Here is a 16,327-nt window from a genome sequence, read left to right on the forward strand (position 1 = left end):
GTTTTCTTATTGTGATAATACATTAATGTTGCAGAGAGAAAAAACAAACATCTGTGTAGCTGCTGAGTTATTCTTCAGATTTTATTCCTCAGAGCCTGGAGGTTAAATGAAGAATGAACCTTTCTTTGACTGATATTGACCTTTTTCTGCAGCTTCTTAAACCTGCAGTCTGTGTCTTCCTGAACTACAGCGCACCTCTGGCAAAAGCTCTTGTTATTCTGCTCTTTGTACAGTGCAACAGAACATAGTGTGCAGTATGTCGTTGAAGCATGAACTTTAGATCTGATACGCTCAAGGAGTTGTTAGTTAAGGGTAACATTTATTTTTGTTAGGGAGTGATATGACTTTTTTCCTACCCTCTTAAATCTTTTAATTAATATTAAAAAAAGTTTTAAGAAATCATAAATAAATAAAAATTAGAGTCATCGCATCTTCCCAGACACCAAGATGACGTGCCTAAAATTTCACTTATAACTGATTTCAGTTTTAAGTGCAACAAAATGTTTACATTTCGCTGTTGTTTCCCAGAAGCTTTAAAAAGTAATGCAGTAGGACAAAGCCCAAATATTAAACAGTTAGAAAAAAGTGTATCTGACATTTTACTATAAGTACTAAAAAACGTGTCTTTTCTTAGTAAGTCTCCAATTTAGTCCTGGGCACATTGTTAAATACACCCATATTCAGGGTTTACAGAGAATGGTCCAAAAATAAAAAGAAAATATCCAATAAACGGAACTTTTCTGGAAAAAAGTGATTTGTTGATGTCAGAGGGCAGAGGAGAATGGCGGAAATGGAGATTCCCGTCATGAATGTGCAGCTTTCATATTTTGTGTGATGCTGTCGTATCAATATAGACCAAAGGAGGGGTGTTTCCAGCACTTTGCTCAATCTATGCCACAAAGAACGAAGGCACTTGAGGCAAAATTGGGTCCAATCCATTTTGCTGCCTTATTGCAAAAATTCAGGCAACAACAAATTTTAAAATTGTGTAAAGAAGCTTTAAAGAGGAATGTTAAGGTAGCAGTCCAAGGCCATAACATTAAGAGATGCTAGGTGATGCAACAACTATATCAGTAACAGAAAATTCATGGAAATTCAGAAAATTCAGAAAATTTGGAATAGTGAGTTGCAGAATCCTGACCTCAAACTAACTGAGATGTCACGGTGGGGGGTGCTGTGATCTTGAAGTTTGAGACATTGTAAAAATTGTGATGAACAGAAACAGATTTAGGGGAAGTTGTGCAAATCTCAAGAAGCTACAGGAACCATTTCCAGATTGCACTGTGAGTCATTACTTCCAGATTTAAAAAGCAGTTGGTGTGTTACTAGTTTAGTCTTAACTGTGTTTCAGTTTAATTGTAAATTAAATCAAGATCAAACAGCATTTTTGAATAATCCAGTTAAGAAATCCAGGTAATTGCAAAGTGCACGACCTTTAATAAAGACAGACTACAAACTTCCGCCAAGGTTGTAAATTACATCTACACATCTACACAAAGATATCTGGATTTAGATTAGCTTATGACATTTCTAAAAAAAAATCAAGACAATGTCTGCAATTTCTTTATTATTTCAATCTGATATCTATGCATGAAGATTTATTGCACTATTTTGGACTATTTTACAGTAGTAGTGAATTCTTCAAGGGCCAAGTTCCAACTCTGGTCAAATTTCCATGCAAATTATTGCAAATTAGAGTAACCCTGCTAACAAACAGACAAACGAAACACTCACATAATAATGTAACTGCCTCAGTGTGCTGTAAAAATGCTATAATGCTCTAATACTGGCGAAAAACCGTCTTGAATATTGATATCATCCACATCTCCCAGAATGATGGCTGGCAATTTGGCTTTGTGGAATAAAACCACCTGTAACTGGAAAAGGCATCAACCAGCATGTTTACACCGACATCTCATTAAATATTCTGTGCTCAGGCTGTTCCCCACATGGCTTTAATATGATCTGCTAATTAATTACTGCAACATTTAATCTCATATGAATTTTAATGTTAAATTATAGAGTGCATGCCACAAGTCTGCTACATGTTAGAGATGAACTGTGAAAAACAACGCCTCAAACATTTCTACAGCAGCACGACACTTTTTTTTTGCCAGTTGTTCCACATCCTCGCTTTCCTCCTAATGCCAGAGTTCTGGGCCACTTATGGCCCCCAGACTCCCACTGACATGTGGTCAGTGCCTCAGGATGTTACCATAGTGACTGCACCCCCGAAGGCTGGAGGGGCTGGAGGGGCTTCTCCTCTGGTCAGATGGTGGGAGGGCTGAGATACTATCAGCCTTAGTAACATCCTGTATGGCCCTCCAGGGTTATGGAGATGACCTGCCCAGCCACATAAATGAAGTCAGTCTAGTTGATTTGTTCCTTCACACTGCTTCACCACAGAATTACCCCATCCATTTATTTTATTACAGATGTGTCTTTTCTCTTGACATAATTAAAGAGTTATTGCACAGAAAACTTGATTTTTCACATAGATTCGCACGCATAAAACCTGAAACCTGAGCTGCTCATATAATAAGACTCAGTTGGGTTAGTGGAAGAAAAGCTAAGAGTCCATTAAGCGTAAACATCTATTTTTTGCCTTACTTAAGAGTGTGAGTGACATAACAAACAATTGACAACAGAAAATGTGAACGAAACCTCGAGTGACAGCGGTACCAAAAAAGACATCCCGACAGACAAAACCCAAGACTTAAAGGGTGAAGACAAAAAAAAGAAGGATTAATTGTGTAGTAGTGTGGAGATATTTTGACTATTTAAAGTTCACCATAGAAGCAGAGCAGCATGTACTGCAAACTGTGTCGAAAGCATGTTACCACAAAGGCAGTTAAACACCACAACAAGACATGATGTCAATAAGCAGTGTCGGAAATGTTGGATTTAAGCAGCCGATTAAAATAACTGAGCTTCGTTAACGACTCCCTGGACATAAACATTTTCCACAGACAGCACTTTCCCAGCTGTACACAAACTGTAGAGACAGCTGAATGTCTGTGGCATCCTGTGGGGTCCTGAGGACATAGATACCCCCTCTTCAATTTTACATAAAAATAATAATAATTTGCAAGGAATGATGAGCACAGATGCTAGAATCTAACTGTTCTGTTGGTGTACTAAATAAATCAGCAAAAGCAAAATGGAGAAATGGTATTTTATGGCATTAAAAAAAGAACTTAAATATGCAACAAGTATTTATTAAATTACAAAATACTTCTAATTTATTTCCTTATTCTGCAACAGCTCTTTCACTGCATTTGGTGCAAACCTTCCTTTTACACTGACAGTGATGAGAGGTGGCTCAGTGAAGAAGGTCAGGAAACCAGTAATGAATGTGCTGTAGATTTGGAGTTTAACATGAAGTCTGAATGGACCTTAACTGCCTCCCCAGTCACACTGTATCTAATGCTGTTTGGCAGATAGTTCAGTGTATCACTCATGCCCTATTTGGCTTGTGTCTGCCTGTTGTCCTGTATGCATCTCCGAGCGTGTGTGCGTTTGTTGTCCACGGGCAACTGTTCAGTAAATAGGGCAATTAAGTGTGAAAAGCAGAAAGGAGCTAGCATGTTCCTATCTCTTTGGTGGGGGAGATAATTTATGCTAATAACATCTCTACTGCTCAAGCTGCCCAAAAATGATAGCAGACCCTTTTGGCTTCAGAAGAATCTTTTCATCCTCTTGGAGAAAAAAAAAGTGGTTTCTCAACACCTTGCAAATAAGACAGCTGTGTGGTAGTGAATGGATCTCTCTCCCTCTCTCTCTGCCTTTCATCTCCAGATGATAATCTTTTCCCCTTCACTGTCTTGTATGGTGGATGTTTGTTCTTCATTTAGCCTGTGGAATACTTGAAGCCTAGTTCCCCCTCTGTCTCCTCCCTGCTCTCTCTTATAGCCTTACACCCTGCACACAATCTATCATCATTTTTTCTTCAAGTGCCGTCAAAGGAAGTCGCAGCATGTGTGAATGTATTACTGTAAATAGTATCCTATGCATGAGTGATATTTCTTAATAACACTTAAATTCGAGCTCAGTATGCTGTTCATGTGACATAAATTCCTCTGTCACACAGAGGCTTTGGGTGGCTGTGGAGAGCAGGGGCCATGCTGGCAGTTCAATAAATAATCCCTGTGAAAGTGAGCAATAAACCACATGAAATCTCTACCTCAGTCAGGAGCTCCCATGTCAGCCACTAAAGGGAAGAAAGAAACAGCAGCAACGTGATGACCAGAGACCATGGAGTGTCAGGGAAATTCAGTGACTTGAACAGATGATACAATAAATAACCACTGGCGATGCGAAGCTGACAGGTACTGAGTTAAACTAATCTTAAACTACGTAGACAGATATCTGCATATGAATATGCAGAGTCAGTAGTTTATTGGTACCAGAAGGCTTCTGGTTGTAGTCCACTTGTAGTCTTGAATGCTAATAACCAATCGTGTTTAAGCAGGTTTTGGTCGCATGCAGTCAGACTTGGGTTGCAAAACAGGAACTTCAATTACCAAAATGTAATCTCAAAACCATTGTCTGTCTTTTAATGATGCTTTAGCTCTTTGTGTAAGCTTTTGCTTTAATTGTCTGCATTCACAAACCATTACCAGTGGACAGAACAGGAAGCCTTGGTCCAGATGGCTGCTGACTACACCAGAAGCCTTGGCTCACTGATCTCAACTTTGAGGCAATGCAACAACATGATGTGACACCAATGGTTCTCCACATGCATATTTGGACCATTGGCATCACATTCAAATGCTCCAGGTACTGACTAAGTGTCACGTTTGAATGACCCAGTGTTAAGAAAAAGCTTAGGTACTGAAAGTAAATACTTATTTTTAAAAAAGGAAATAAAGTTTAAACCAACTATCTTCATTTGTCTTTGTTCACTATAAAAAAAATAAATCCTGATCTAAATCAAGCATCTGGTATCAAACTAAAGCTTAACTTATTACTTTGTGCACAGTAAATAGGAGGTTAACAGTGTCTTCAGTGCAATGGGGACCTCTATAGTCAAAAAACCACCAGTGTTTCCATTTGAAGAAATCTGTATTCACAGTATGACTCTGTTCTGGGACCTCCCCACACTTCAATGGATATATGTGCAGCAGGAGGAAGACTGCAGTACGGAAAAGAGCAGGCATCAGTGACAACAGATGACACTGAGTCAGTTAAGCTATGTACACAATGGAAGTGATTTATTCATTGGATATTGTTTTTGAAGTTGATGACTGGTCGCTTGCAGACATCCCTATTCCAATCAGTTAAGTTTTATTTATATACTACCAAATCACAGCAACAGAAACCTCAAGCTGGTAATTCCAGTTTCTGATTGCCTAGGCAACCCATAAATATATTTACTATACTTTCTTTACTGTATTCTTCACTCTCATTAGAAATTCACTTTGGTCACTGGCCTAGAAGTATAGAAAATTTCATCTGGGATCCCACCTACTTCTCATTTCCAGCCCTTTTTTCACTCGTAAACACTTGCAGTTGCTTGCAGTAGCAAAATGTGATTCAGAACATTCAAAACATTTCCAAAGTGGACGTAGCTTTAGATGCAGTATGATCAGAAGAGCTAGGGTAGAGGTGGGTTGCAAAGGGGTAGAGGTGGGTTGCAAAGTGGCTGGCAGATTAACAGCAACTGTAAGCAGACTTTATTTCCCGTAGCTACAGGAATTAGCACATCCTTGGGCAAGATGCTAACCCCAGGTTGCTCTCTGATGCATCCGTCGAAGTCTGAATGTGTGTGAATGTTAGATAGAAAGTACTTACATGTTTAAAAAAAGTGCTTGTATTAATGGGTGAATGAGGGATTTTGAATAAAGCGCTTTGAGTGCCCAGGTAGAATAAAAAAGCACTATATAAGAACCAGTCTATTTACCATTTGTCATTTAGAGGCTGATCAGCTAATGTGCCTGGCACTGAGATCAGCTGATCAGCAGGAACTGTGGCTGAGTTTGACTTTGTGGCCTACCTGAACTAATGCTTAATTTATAGATTACATAGTAATGTAGTACAGTTGCGGGATTGCTTTTTTCAAATTACAGTTTGAAATGATTGCCTATGTTTGCTAATCCCAGTAATTACAGTAATTATAGACACAGCACTGACGTGTGTGTCTATGCTCAATACACTTTGTGGTCCAGGGTGTGTTTGCTGGAGGTGTTTCCAAAGACAGGGCTGACTTCAAAGTTGTCCTATATGTTGTGAATTCCTTGATGATATCATAAACCTCCTGAATAAACTAGATTTTCTCAGGATGGTGTGAGAATCTCAGCGCTTCACTAACAACAATATTAGTCTGTTGATTGTCAGTAAATCCAAGCTGCAGGTTGACAACTTGTTGATGGGAGGAAACTTCACAGTGTGACTGGCAATGGCCAAGTGACGAAAGTAGTAAAAAAAAAAATATATATATATATAATGAGCAAAATTACTTTTTCAAAATGGAATGAGTAACGAATTACATTCCAGGAGTAACTTTCCGAACACTGCTGGCTAATTTAGTTTATTGTGAAGGCTGGAAACAGGAAACAGCTTTGCTGGCTCTGTATAAGTGATTAAAAATCCTCACTAATTAGTCTGCTTTACTGTGTTTAATCCGTGCTAAAACTGAAGTGTAAAAATGACACTTAACAGCTCTATAAGAGGTGGCATGTGCCAACCAGCAGAGACTCCAGGAAGTTAATGGTGCTCTCCAAGTAGTAGCCTGAATAAACCACATAAAGGAGGTAAATTTGTGAGTTTTGGAGGTGCTGGTTGGTGGATTTTAATACCTTCTAATTGGTAGAAGTAGTATTGATCTTCTTATCCTTGCAGAAATCCTATAAGCATATTTCTAAATTGTTAATCTGTTTCTTTAACAAGGAATACATTTTGTGAAAACAATTGTGTGGTAGAGCAATTCTTCTTCTGCAAAATGCGTAAGTGTGTTCTTAGTAAAGCAATTTCATTTTCTAAGGCTGTAATTAAACCTTAACTATAATAGTCATCATCACACCTTGCTCTGATTTATCGAGAAATAATTGTACAGATAATCTTAGTCTAAATTAATTGGGTTAATTAATCACCACTGTGTCCTCGCCCTCCCTCAAATACAGGTATTGTAGGTCTTTTCACATTATGTTCCATCACAAAGGTCAGAGCAGTGGGTAATAGACTGTCGTTTCTAATTTGTACTTCCATGCAAAGGAAGAGCCAATGCATTAGTGAGATGATATCAGCCTGTTTAAAATTAGATAACAAATGGACGGATTTGCACGCATGCAGCATGAATGCAGCATGAATACAGCAGTCCGGCAGAAGGAGCGAGTCTGGAAAACAATTACACATGGGTTACTAATTTTCTTTTTGAAGATCCTCTACACCTGTTTGCAGCCAAGGGGACAAACAAAGATACTGCTTCCTGACATCCCGCCACGGTGCAGTTATATTAGAGAAAAATAAATAAATAAAAGAAATCTGCAACAAGCAAATTTTCCACTAGGCAACACTGAGGCAGGCATTTTCAACTTATGTGTTTTTCTTACTGTGTCAGGGAGAGAGGTGAGATCAATTTCCACAGGATTAGGCTGCCTGGGGAAAATGATTGCTTTTTCTAATACTTAGTAACAATTTTTCAATTTCCTGTGGTCTTTGTTACTCTCAACATTTTTGCAAATGAGCAAAACAGAGGCAAGCAGCGTTGCTGCTCTGCGAACTTCACCTTGGGACCAAGCATCATTTGCATATATATTGAGAGCATACGTTTTTGGTTTATAATAGTCACCATTCTGGGGTGGGGGCGGGGAACTGGGGGCGGCTGGCAGGCATTCTGTCACCTGTTATGAGGCCCTTGTCCGTGAACATCCCTGGGAGACGAAAACAGGCGATAATTATGGTGCTGGGACTAAACTGGTGTTGTTCTCTCCCTTCACACTTTGTTTGAAATTTAAAAGAGAAAAAAGTATAACAAAGCCGGCTACAGGGCTCGGGTTTGTTTCTAAGCTGCTGGAGATTTTCAGAAATTCACAGAAAATGAAATTAATCTATCAGCACAGCACTGATTCTGTGGTGATTACAGTTTGAGTCTGGCACTAATAAATCCACACGTTCCACTCTTTGCACTTTCACAGGGGCTAACTATATTCATGCAGAATCAGAGGAGATGCACTGCAGATGGTCACATGACAAATGGCTTTATTGCCCCGTTATGGAGATTTGAATCATAATTGAGTGTCTCTACAGTGATGTGTGCACTTGGTATGACTCACAGTGAGTCTCTTGCTAGAGGACAGATGAGCTCTGTTGCTTCTGCTTCAATCTACTGCTACATATTTAGATTTCACCTCAAATCTTTTGTAACCAGCCTCAGTAATACATCTCTTTGAATATGTGTGCAAGAATTTAATCTAATCTAAATAAGTATTTAAAAAAAAAATAAACACTCAAATTGAATCTCCTGAAATGTACCCACTTTATATTTTTCACTCTGCTTTATTGGTTATCTGAAGTTGTGCAAAGAGCAATGTGAGCATGCACGTTTGCACACTGAGGCATGTGCACCACGCATCACTGCTTTTGTGTGTGTTGAGCGCTTTTCAAAGGGCACGCTTTTGTGCAGGCACAGATGATGCAGCTGGCAGAAACATGACTATTGCTGGAAGCACGTCCACGTTGGCACACATACAGAAAGCCCTGGCTCCTGGGTCACACTTTATATAGGCTGCATAAAGGCTGCTTGCCCGTCTGCTGTCTGGCCCATCAATAACGGCTGTGATGCACAGACTGTAAAGTGCAGAGACTTTTAAGTCTGGAACCTGAACGATTACTTCAACAGTCACTTAGCTAATTTCTTAGCAAATAAAGATTTTCTTAAAAACCTGTTACTGATATATTCAAGTAAAAATGTCTAAAATTCCAACATACAACTTATTAAATGTGAGAATTATCTGATTTTTAAGCCCTAAAACATACTTCATTCATTTAACCTTGTCAATGAGCATGTGAATGTCGTCTTTCTTTGCAAAATGTTAAGAAGACAACTACTTTAGTGGGAACTACTAGTAGTAAGTCTTGCTTTTATATGCTAGTTTTCTTAAGAAAGTCCTTCTTACATAGAATTGGAAATAAGTGCCCCAAATAAAATACATTAAAATTATTAAAAAAGAATCAAAGCTATGCAGACAGGCAAATAACAAGGAAAAGCTAGACAGATAAAATGAAAAATTAATAAAGGTAATTTAATAACAGATTTAAGTCACATTAAAGAAGTTGCCAGTATGATATCAATGTGCACTCTGTTCCAGAGTTTTGGGGACTTTAATGGGAGACGTCTGGTCACTTTTGTTTGCTAGCCAAGGCTTTGGACCATCCAGCAGCATCACCCATCACAGTCAAGTCAGGGTCTTGATTTAATGCAGAGAAAAGCTTTTTAATGGTTTAAAAGTGAACAAAATTCTAGAATCAATATTGACTTTAACAGGCAACCATAATACATTTTACATTGTTATATTTGTTAATGCAACTTAAAATCTGGGTGTCATCCACTGACATTTGTGCAACGACTACATTCAAATCAGAAAGGCAAACATTTGACATACTTTTGAAAGACCTCGCTGAGGTGAAACATGTATGTATTGGAAGCAATAGTGGACCTTTGAGGAATGCCACATTTAATTAAATTAAAAAGGCATTTTTTAGTACCTTTGAGTTTGTGTTTGTGTGTCTGTAGACACATTTCATCAGCATGATAGTATCACTACTGCGCAAGAGTAAATCCCCAAATTTTATTTTGTACACGATTACTTCATGGGAATTCTTGGGGAATTTGGAAACATCTGGCAATTAATGAACTTTATTAACTAAAATGTTGTCATTATACGTGTAGATTACTTTTGTGAACTTTAAAAAATATTCAGTTAAGACTTTAAAAAATGTGAATTCAACTAAACAAATCAAGCAGAGATGGTGGGGAGAGAGTTTGGGCTCGATTTGGTTCACTAGATTTCCAACACAAAACAAAATCTTGCTTTTCGTTGGAAAACACAGTGTAGCAATATAAATCCTTTTGAAAGGTTCTCCAGCTGTAGCCACGAGTACTCCTGTAATAATATGGTAATTTTGATGGCTCTTGCTATTTGTATTATCTAATTCACCTGTATTCTCCTACATGTGATACGTCTTTGGGTTTGGATTGTTGTTCACAGTAATCAAGAGCTTCCGGTTTCTGAGGCTATAAGAAATCATTTTACACTAACAATTACGTGATCTGTGTGAACAATATTAAATGAAGTGTATTTATTTGGCATCTTTGAAAATAAGTGGAGTTGGCTACAGTGCAGCATTATGGAAAAGGCAATATTGGAAATAAGAAAACAAATTAAGATCAGTATAGAAATATAATAAATCATATATTCCATAAAATATGCCTATTTACATACTTAAAGCTACAGTTCAGTTGCTTTCTTTTCAATACTCAACTCAAGACCCAACAATCTAACTCTTAAAAGAAATTAAATTATTGTGCAATTTTTACAGAATCAATCATATTTCCCATGTAAAGATAGCTCCATTTATTCTGTAATTGCCTGATAAATTAACCAGCACAGACACCTGTCAAAACAGCAGAAATCTCTGTGAATCCACCTCCCAACAGGCTCATTTTGATGGGCTAAGTTGGTAATGACAACTCTCCAAGTCTGTCCCCTCAGGCTGAAGGATGAGAGCACCGCAGAGTTCTCTTTCCCCATCCGTCCCTATTAGGATAATGCATCAAATAGACATTTTAATTTGAAGTTCATTTTCTCCTCAAGGCTCTGTAAATGTCTGCAAGCACGCATTCAGGAAGAGATAACCTTTCAGTGGGTGATCTTTTTGTTTTTCTGTCTTAATGTTCACTTATCATTTACTACGTTCTGGTATTGTGCAAGAGTGTAAATTTGTAAATTCCAACGGGTCTTTTGAAATTAGGTGGCTTCCAGAAACAAGAAAATAAATCTTGATGTTCCGTGAATAAAGCTCCTCCTCTGTCTTGACTGAAAACAAAACTCCAGATGACTCATTGATTTCCACAAACAAACCAGATTGCCGGCAGTCGTACACACCACTGTGACTCTGAGGAAACCTCATCACTCAGCACTTATATTGTTGTGCACCCAGCGACCTCCTTTTTCAACCTAGCTAGTGTGACAATAACATGCGTGAAATGAGCGCCGAGGCCTGCCAGCGGTGCCTGAGCCCTCGCAGGGCCTGACACCTGCCAGCGCTCAGCTGTTCCTGCCATGCTTGACCGCATGTGGCTAATAAACAGACCTGTCCTTATCGCTGGAACTCCATTAACGGGGGTCGCAGTCACCTGAATCCCTTGCCGGGGCGACATCAAATTACAAGGCAAATGTAATGGGTTTTGCTATATAGCCACACACTGAGATAGTGAATTACACCAAAGGCCTGATGTTATTGCATGTCCCCAGGATGCTGGCTCTGTGTTTTATGATGACTACAGTGAAAACCAGGTCAGTGCTCAAATTGTCATCGTCTTCGCCTCCATTGCTCCAGTTCTATCTATCATGTCCATTCAAAGAGGGCACAAAGGCATGCAGCAGGTCATCTGCTTCACATGTCAGCCAGTGTTCAGTGCTTCGGTGTTTCAATCTGCAGCCACATACAGATATTAAACCACTCACTTTATTTGTTATCTGTATCAGGTGAACTGGTCAAGCCGACTGGCCTGCTGTGAGATCCACAGGACCTCTGGTTGCTCTGGGACATCAAAAAGAGCGACTTAAAAACAAGTAATATTGAGCAATAGCAGTGCACTGATGTCATGATAAAATAATTGGAACGATAAAAGGATTAAAATTAAAAAAAATTAAAACTTGAGTTGGCTCTTCCTTTGCATGGAAGTACAACATCATCATGTTTGTTTGTTTGTTTTGTTTTTCATAACATATTGTTAGGCTGTAGCCAAGTAGCCAAACTAGGAGGCTGGAAAAAGTGCAGAAACCTGCAGTTTCCACGACTGGCTCCAAAAGAGAGTCCGCCCTATATACTTCTATGATAACATGTCCAAATAAACTCTATTAAAAAGCAGGTTTATAACCTCCAACAAAAGCTGGGTCTGGTCTCAGTAACATGTTCAGTTCTTTGCAACAACTCTACAGGGGATTGCTTGACAGGTGGCTACCAACACCAATGGCTAGCAAACTAGCTGTTTGCTTGGCTTCACCACCATTATTTCAAGTCATGGAACTTAAAAAGGTCCCAAGACTTTTCTGTGTTGAGTATTTTAATTTTATTATATGAGAAGCAGTATGGCTTGTTGTGTGAAAGTTAAACGTAAACTTAAAACTAATTAGGAGATTTCTGTGTCTGTGCGATGCACTCATGTGGATGGAGCTCATAACTCACCACTTCATACTCTGATCCAAATGTTTTAGGCTCCAAAGATCCAACATGGCAACTAACGTTGAGGCTGCAAGATCAATAAGGACCTCACAAACCAATGAGTGACATCAGGATGGTTGCAGCGTTAATTTAATTTATGTTTGCTGTCCACAAAATAAAGCCACCTGCTTTAGTTTAAAAAGTCATTTTCCAATGGTAACCCTGATGAGAAGTAGTTTAAGGCCATATTTATCTATTACATCTCCTTTTTTGTAGCATTGTTGCTGTTTCTACACATGAAAGTCAAAGCTTTCAGAATGCAAATGTGATTATCCAAGGGTAAAATACAGAAGGGGGTTGTGGCTTAATAGGTTTTTTTGCACCATTCTTTCAATGGTGGACATAAAAACACTAAACTAAGGACTAGCTTAACTATTAACCCTAAGCCTAAATACTGACTGGTGCAAATTTAACAAAGGCACGAATTAGGGGAGTATATGGAAGCTTGTTAGCATGTTAGTTAGCATGTTTAGTTTTAGTGGCTTTTTAACAGAACTGTCTAGTTTGTAATAACAGGCTAACAAATATGGCATATTGTAATAATTGAATTGACTGAAACAGGACCTTAACAAACAAATGAATACTTTATCTGTTGCTGCTTGTAATATTTTCTGCAGACAGTAGTTATTAAATGCAGCCTCTCTGTGGTCCATGGGAAAAAGAGCCCGTAACAGAAGGAGTCAAAGACAAGGGGTTTGTTTTTGATTATTGAACACTATATCTTTTCTCTGGCCATACATCTTCCTCTGCCAGGCCTCCCAGGGGCTTAAGGCAGTCCAACATCACAGGCCAGCACTTGAGAAGGAGGCACAGACAATGGTACCTGCAGGTCCCTATCCAAGCTCAGGAGATACCACTGGGGCCTCATTGACAAATTGTCCTTGTCTGGCCGCATGAGAGAGTGGGGATTGCAGTAATTGCATATTTCCCTCTAATTGCATTTGTCACATGTGGGGTCTGCTGCTGTGGAGCCAGGTCTAAGACCTTTCTCAGTGATGTGTTAAACCAAACAGCTGAACTCTCACCTGCACCACGAGAAGGGGACGCGCAGGAAGAGGCCTGCAAAGAGAGCAATAAATTATGCAGTGGCACAAAACATCAGCAGAGCAGCAGTGAAAGTCGGGCACAGACGGAGATTCGCTGCAGGTCCATTAAAGTCTCAGACTTGGTCAGGGAGGACTTGACTCAGTGATGCTGTTTAAGGACAGTCAAGGGCTTGTCCCTGCATGATTACATCAAATGAAGTGCATATTACTTTTATAGACCAAAGAAAGTCATCAGAGGATTGAGCATTAAAATTTTTTTGTACTTTTATTGCAACAGAAGCACCGTATTATCTGCTTCTGCAAAGATAATTTAATATCCACTTTTAATAAATACTGAGGTTTTATATAAAAGAATACAAAAAGTTGTAAGGAAAAGGTCAATTTAATGATCAGTTACCATTTGTTATTCAGTCTTGCTTTCAATTAAATGTTAGAAAACACTGGCACATGGCCATTGCTCAATTGTCTTTTCAGCCAAAAACACAAAGATTTCCAGTTGTTAGCTGTAAAAATGGAGAGAACAGCAGGTTTTTGGTTTTTGGTTGGGTTTTTTTGCCAAATATTTAGCAAAAGCTACAATAATCATTTTTCATCATTTATTTCAGCTTGAATTTCAGCCCCGAGTCCCGTGTTTCAGCCCCGTTTCCCTGCTTCAGCAAAGTTTCATGTCGGGGTGGTGACAATAATAACAAGCAGCTCTCATCTTGGCTTCTGCTGCCTTGTGATATGCGGCCAGGCTGCTGCATTATACAGAGGGGTTGTACAACTACATTTTAATCCACTCGTGTTTCTGGCCTGATAAAAGGATTCTCTCCATCTCTTTCTGTTTAATTCACACCATCATCAATCAAATGTGTCCCTGCTCGCCCCCCCTCCCTCACCTCCTCCAGGGTTTTGGGGATCTGCAGCAGATAGGTTGGGGGTCCCCCGAGGGGGTTAGGGACAAGACGGACCGGTCACAGATGCCACAGAAATTAAAATGCAAGAGTCTGTGCAAGGTGTTACATTTCTCAGACATGCTCATTTGCAGTAATATCTGAGCGACATAAGGAGGCTTATCTGTGATTTTACATACGACGCTCATAAGATTATGTGAATATGATAAATAAATTGCTCCTTGGCTGTGCTATCTCCACAGTGTGACTACAAGTGTGGAAGATTCCTTAGACTGTTTTTGTCTCCTACCATTGTCTGCACATGACAGTCGCCACAGGCTACTTAGTAATGAATATGTGCCTGTAGCATGTGTGCTGCGTGGAGCCTATGAATAGAGTAAATATGCACATCTCTGCACAACAGGTCAGCGTCTGATCACAAATAGAAGAGAATATGATCAACCGCAGAATGGGATTCTGAAACTACAAAGGAATTATGTATAAACAACTGCTCAGTGTATGACTAAAGTGTCACTTGATGATGTCTGATATCCCAGCAAACCCTTTTTGTCTAAATAAGGCTACCATTCTGTGTTCCTCATCGTCTTTCATAAACATCCATAAAGCTCTGATGATAGCTCTCTTTATGTGACACATGAATGTACACTCCTCTGACAGGTAATATAAAAATAGAGTTGTTTTGAAAAGCCTATGTTGAACTATTTCACGACACGCATATAAAAGAAAAGCATTTCCAGCAGATTTGTACGTGTAACATGGTTAGCACTGAGTTGTGATGTTATTTCATGCTACAGGAGAGCAGCTTCATCTTCTTAAAGCTTCAAGATGAAAAAAGTCAAGATTCTTACAAAGCCATATATGGTTTTTCATCAGTTTGTGCACAAATACGTCAACCCTGCATTCACAAAAACATTTTAAAAGAGACCTGTTCACTTTCAGCTCCACATGTCATGGTCCCAGTTTTTTGTAATGTCTTTGTTGTGTTTTGTGGTCCACGTTTTATTTGTTGGGTTTGTTGCGTTTCTTTTTCCCTCTGTGTTTCTCTCACATCGTGTTTATCGTTATTCTTCAAGTCTCGCTATTACTTATCTGTTTTAGGTTCAGGGTTCGTTTTCTCGTGTGTTTTTTATTTATTTGTTACTTCTTGCTTTTGGCCCTTTCCCATCTTTGTCATTGTCTGCCCTGCCCTCATTGTTTTCACCTGCGCCTGATTGCTTCCACCTGTGTCTCATTTCATTTCCTGTGTCTCAACAAAAATGGACAATAGAAGACTGGAAAATGTTGCCAGGCCTGATGATCTGGATTTTTGTAGGGTCAGAATTCAGTGTAACCAACATGAAAGCATATGTGCATCCTGCCTTGTGTCAACAGTTCAGGCTGCTGGCGGTGTAATACTATGGCACAAATCCTTTGTTGGACCTGAACATCATTTAAATGCCACAGCCTAAAGTACTGTTGTTGTCCATTTCCATCCCTTGACGACCACCACGAGGATAACATGCCTTTTTACAAAGCTCAAATTGTCTCAATGTGGTTTCTTGAACAAGACAGTGAGGTCACCAGATCTCAATCCAGTAGAGCACCTTTGGGATGTGGTATGATGGAAGATTTACATCATGGATGTGCAGCCAAAAATCTGCAGCAACTGTTTGATGCTATCTTGTCAATATGAACCAAAATCTCTGAAGCATGTTTCCAGATGTCTCGTTTCTGTTGAACCCTCTCACCAACACCTATTGACCCTGTATTGTTATTCTTGGATCCTTTTAGAGTAGCTTTGCATGAATGACAGTATAAAATAACCTTTTAAAAAAAATCTTATAACATGCGTTGGTGCAGCCACTTTTATTGAGGTTTACTCCATCTGAAACAAGCTGTTTTAGCACCCTTCCTCCTCCTCCTTCTGAGCCAACTTTCTTCTGATTGGTTGTCCCCTGC

Source organism: Pelmatolapia mariae, linkage group LG20 (genome assembly GCF_036321145.2).
Source record: "Pelmatolapia mariae isolate MD_Pm_ZW linkage group LG20, Pm_UMD_F_2, whole genome shotgun sequence".
In the NCBI taxonomy this organism is placed as follows: domain Eukaryota; kingdom Metazoa; phylum Chordata; class Actinopteri; order Cichliformes; family Cichlidae; genus Pelmatolapia; species Pelmatolapia mariae.